The sequence below is a fragment of the Orbicella faveolata genome, unplaced genomic scaffold (assembly GCF_042242905.1).
Source record: "Orbicella faveolata isolate gen_17 unplaced genomic scaffold, um_ofav_v1 contig_1, whole genome shotgun sequence".
Lineage (NCBI taxonomy): Eukaryota > Metazoa > Cnidaria > Anthozoa > Scleractinia > Merulinidae > Orbicella > Orbicella faveolata.
The window spans coordinates 33,372,730-33,378,729 of NW_028301536.1; positions in this window are offsets into that span (position 1 = coordinate 33,372,730).

Sequence of the window (6,000 nt, forward strand, 5' to 3'; positions counted from 1 at the left end):
GCAAGGGTTGTGCCTTTGACTGCTAAGACCTAAACAAAACTACAGCCTAGTGCGTTTATTTATGTTTTTTTTCCGCGGAGTGACGCGAACTTGTATAAGCCTCAATTCTCCGAAAAAGTTCATAGAGAAATTAATTGTAGGGAAAATTAAAAACTGGACGCTTTCTACTACAACTACATCCCTCAAATATGTTCAATGCAATCCTTTGTCTAGCATCTAGACTTTGCTATTCCTAAGTTGTTCAGAATTCAACTTTTAACAAAATTATTTGCCATCGGATTCTCATACAAACACTAACCCTGTTGCCTAGCCAAAATGACTTCCAAAAATCTTGATAAGGCAAAGTATGCATGCATCATACTTCACTTACAATTCGGTTCGAGTACCAGACTTTAACGGCTTCAGGATCTCTATTAACGAACTCGAGAAACAAAATTTTAATTTTGCAGCTGTTTTCTCTATTTTTGTAACGTAAATAACTGCATGAAATATTTACCCTTACCAACAGAACCCAGAGACCCGAGATCAGACTTGGATTTAATTACTGATCATCAGATATTGCTTTTTCAGCCCATTACTGAAGTACCGTATAAATTAAAACTGCTACTTATAAATTGACTAAAACCTGACACGACCGCAAAACTTCTTTTGATATAAAGGTTTAAGTGACTTTGAATTTAACTAAAACGCTCGGTCAAACAGCAACCAACCAAGGTTACCCAGCACTGGCAAAACAGAACGGCCGGGTTTGACAAAACAGTTTCGTCGCTAAGAAGAGGATTAGCCTTCAGCAAGAACATGAGTCTCCTGCCTACAGCCATAAAAAGAATCATTCAAGAAGATTAGAAAGTCACTAAACATACCTTTTCAATAGAAGACGAAGCTTTTTTACATGTAAAAATGTCTGGTGAGTGGTCTTATTGCGAATACAGAACAGTCACACTGCAAATATAAATTTGATGTTGTCTAATTATAAATAGAAGAATTAAATGTAAATAATATCCCAATTGCTTCAGCGTGTTAAATGATAATTAGTTGAACATTTTCCCGTTTCGATTTCCATCTGTCAGGAATCAAAAAAGTAAACATTACGTTTCTAATCCAACTCTTGGTTTCCACGCACTGTTCTTTCTATCATATCAGAGAGGGTAAATTCTATGATGTTGGCAAAAATACCAGGAGATATTCTAAAGAAACTTTTGCTAATGGAAACTCAGTTATTGTTTTCGTAGAAGACTTCCTGCAGACAATGGGTCAACATGCTATGTTGTTTTAACTATTGGCTGAATTTTCCGATTTGGGTTTTCACATGGCTGTTAGGTATGAAGAAACAAACATCACGTTTATAGCTTGATCAATAATTTCTGACGCACGATTAGACCGAATATTCACGAGCTGTTCGTAGTGTTTCGAGCAACAGTCCTTTCTTTCCTCAAGCATAAAATGTATTGTCCAGTATCAACGAGGTGCTTCCAGATACTGTCAGACGATATTTTTTCGTTGCGATTTCCTTTCAGCTGCTTCTAATAAAGTGAATTCTTAAAAATTATCATCAAGGTATTTACGCTAAACTTATAAGGCCGGTTATTTTAATGAAGCTTAAAGTTAGACATTGTTAAACGCTAATTCGTGTTTTAGATGATTGTCTCTATAGAAGCTTACAGACAACGGTCAAACAATGGTTAAAATGATTAAAATGCCTTCGAACCGTGATTTTTCCAGTCAGTGGCTGAACAATGTCTTATGAGGCAATGCATGGTTTGTTGAAGGACCGCAAAGCGGAGCACCATAACTATAGGAACAGAACCACATGCATGCATAAAATTAAAAATAGAAAGCAACTCTTTTTCATGGTGAACATGGCTAGCGGCATGGATCGCTAAGACCAAGTCATGTAGCCTTGGTTTACAGCGTGCATTTTTGATACTGGACGTCTCTGTTGTGGTCAACTGATCGACACCGGTCAAAACAAGATATCCACTGACCAGTATCACGTGACCATATCGAGTGCTCAGGTTTAAAGCTCATCGAGATCAGGTAGGTTTTTAAAGTTGACCGCTGACCAAGTACTAGCTGTTTTCGATTGAATGATAAGCTCAAGGCAGGTTAATTTATTCCGCTTTTAGGCTTGGCTAAATCTATATGTTATGCACATTTTAATTGAAGTTTTTGAGTCGACATGGCCACTAATAAATACGGTCGAACAACTTCCTTTAGCGAGGAAGATTTTGATCTTTTAAATCAAACCGATGTAACTTGATCGCTACATCAAAACCTTATATTTTATGATCAAGATAATCATCACATTTTAGCTTTAGTTTACAAAAGTTTTTGTAAGACTTAATGCTTTTAAGGTCATGCAAATAAAGCTGCCGTAGTTATCGTTGATGATGACGCAGAAGACGCGCCTAATTTCCTATAACAGAAGATGCGATGAGGACAATTTTAAATGTGAAATAACAGAAAATCAGTGTCATCGCTTCGCGATTGCCCTTGAAACGTTGTGAATTACTGTACATGCAGCAAACACAGAAACACCAAATAATTTCGCCCATAGCCCTCTCGAAAATTCCAGTTGCCTAAAATATCAAAACAATCAGAACTTCCTGCATTGGTGACAGAGTTTAAACCTACCTGTAAGTATAGTCTAACTCGCTGTTGCTCTTCAGTTGGTGTTTGGACCTAGTCTATAAAGATGGGTATGGTGAAACAAAGTTTGAATAATCAGTTTTCACGTTTTAAACATTGCCGGGTTGGACGACGACTTTTGCAACCGCTGTCTAGACCTCGTTTAATATTTGACTCATAACTTCCGCAATCATAATCATTATCATGCATAGTTTTTTCATGAATTTCGTGTCGGCTTTTAACTTTGTCTGACAACGCAGGTGGCGTGCTGACGACGCAAAAGTCAATCCTAAACAGCTAATAAAAAATTTAAAACTCTTTGAAATTCAGATCTTTGAATATACAATTGTATTACATGGCTTTATTGGCGAAGTAAACCATTTTCTGTCTATCAGGTTAAATTCCCTTTAATTTTTTCTTTATTATTTAATAATCCGAAATTTGTTTCAGCTAATTGCGTTAAAAATACTAGAAGGGCTACATCGTTGGGCCATCACTGAAAATAAGTCCCTAGAGGGAAAATATTATTTTTAGAGGAGAGGTAACGTTAGTCATAACATCAGGAATATTCAAATCAGAAAAAAATGCTAATAGCGTCGATTTTATCGATCTAAACATGGTCAGTTGACGGAGAAAAAACAGCGGTTTTCCTCGTTTTTCCTTATTTCTCTAATCCTTAGACAGAGGATGGCCTGGTTTGAAGTTGCACCAGTATTTAGCAATCGAAATTTTCCGTCCACGGTTAGGTGAAAACGACGGTATATTAATATAATGAACTCTGGATATAAAGTAGCTCTTTACAAGAAAGAAGTGTACAAACGTACGATGCTTCATGAATGTCATGACTAAATTATTCTCAGCGACCAAGAATTTTTTTTCTTGTGTAAACGCAATTACTTACATTATGACAAAGAATAAAATGTATATATGTAAAAAAAAAGTCTGTTCTCAGAGCGCAATTGAAAATCTTATTAAAAGTGGAATATTTCGTTCTTTTCGCTTCCCCAAAACTTCATCAGCCACAATAAAAAAGGGTTATCTGATGTTCATTATATAACCCTATAATCCTAACCTTGAAATATTCCACTTATAATAAGATTTTAAATTGCGCTTTGAGTACAGATATTATTATTTATTATTTCATTCATGATTCCAGAGCTGGAACACAATATTTTTGATTCTACAAAAAGAAAATAGTCCTCAGTACGAAATATTGGAAGAAAGGACCGCCAATCATGCTCAATTAATTTTGCACAAAGACTACATCAACTCATAGTTACACTTCTGAAAAAGAGATTTCAAATTAAAGTCGCTCTTTATCTGACTTAGGAATAAGCTTAGTTTATAATAACGGTGAGCTCGAGTGGTTTTGTAAATAATGTAAATTTTCGATAGATGAAGGGTAGATGTGATTTTAGGTTATAAGTAGGCTTAAAATCGCAGTTCTCTTGTAACAATAAGAGATTTATTAATATGACTTTTTGAAGGAATATTGTTTTTCATTTGCTGCCCTCGAGCCTCGCGTCCACTAAATGTCTCTGAAAACAATCAACAATGGGTCGAAAACTCATGGATAATAAAATGTTTACGAACTTACTTTTTCCAGATTGAGCTTCGGTTTAGAATGTCCGTAGTAATTCATTTAACTTGCGATCGGAGAAGCAAATTATATAAGGAGAGTATGTGGAATAAATGACAAGAATGAATTTTGTGTACAGTCATTAACACTGATCGCAAAAAGGCGTGGGGAGTTATTTCACCTGTCTAGGGACTTGTTGTTTCTTTCTGCGCAGGCCTGAGTGAAATCAGCTCTTTGCTAAGAAGATTTTGTGAGTGTGGGAACTTTTATTCCGCAGACTGTAAACAGATGTACGCTTAGAGAAAAAAATAATTCAGTAAAAAAAAAGCTAGGCATCAAACTTTAAATCTTCAAACGAAATACATCGTCAGAGTAAGAAAGGACTAATACAACAAAAAAACGGAAATAGAAATTTTGTTTTTGATTCTTTCTCTGAGTTTTAGAAAACAGATCGTCTGGACAATATAAATTTATTTCGCATGTTGGAACCTCAACTGCTCGGGGAAAACTAGGGCAGATATTTATAGGGCCCTGCCAAAATATCTTGAATATTAAAACGCGCCAAATGGATGTCAACTCAATTACAAGTATTTTTCGGTTTTAATCATTTCAGGGAGAGTGTAGAAAAGCGATGCAATGTGGCTAATAATAAATGTGATATCATTTTCTATGAAAGGTATATAAAAGACATGTAAGATTAATTTCACCCTTTCTGTCAAAAAGTGGTATACTAAGTTTTGTCAAGTTACTTCAGATGGTAAGAGTCACTGGGAAGAAATATTCAACCTATCGCTTCATGATCCTATTGTAGGGTAGAGGCCTCAGAAATAAACGGGTTTTGGGCGAGTAATGGCTTTGTTCGTTTAATGTTGGGTTCATTCGCGTACTTTATTTATCCAAAATTATAAACAAGAATGAAGACAAAGAAGGAGAGGAACTTTTAAAAAGCATGCCGAGGTTTCGCCGTCGTTGATGATGAGAAAATGATTGACCTATATCTACGCGAGATTTAATCCTTTACAATTTGAAAAACACTGTTGCAGTTATCGACTTCAGTTGCTGTTACAATATCATGATGTCGCTCAAACAAACAAACATTCGGATATGTCTTGTCGCATGATGTAGTGGAAAAGTTTCTGTCGTATTTTGACGTTTTAAAGCCTTTAAAAATCGACGATGCGTACATTGGTTTACTGGCCGACCGGGCTGGTGTTAATGTTACCCACAATGAAGAATTCAGCATACATGAAAACAGCTGTGAATTCAGAGAAACTACTCTAGTGCAGCACCCAACCAGAGAAGATTGTGCTATAAAGCTTTACCATAAAATTATTGGATGGGTTAAACAAGTGCATTGATATAGACTCGATTACCAGTACGTTACGTAAAAGGAAAATGAGCCCTTATTCGTTAGGAATCCGGGCTCGAGAGAACAGTGGAAATTGAATGGCTTCTAGCTAATGGAATGATTGACTCAGAAAACACGCTGTATTATTACAAGAAGCGCAATCGAAAGTTTATGAGAACTAGAAAAAGACATGTAGACACTCGCTAGGCGTATAGCTCTTGTTCCCAAAGTATTTCTCGTTCTCCCAAACTTCCACTAGTCGGTGTTTCTGCCACTCGATTACTCGATAAAAATACAAGACTGAAATGGTTTTATTTAAAATATAGGACTTACTGAAATTATTATACGGAAAAATGAAGAATTTGCTCGAGTCGTGTTGAGAATGTGGTTGGAAAACTTTAACGTTTCTGTAAAAAAAAAATTTAAGCTGAAAATTGAACATTTT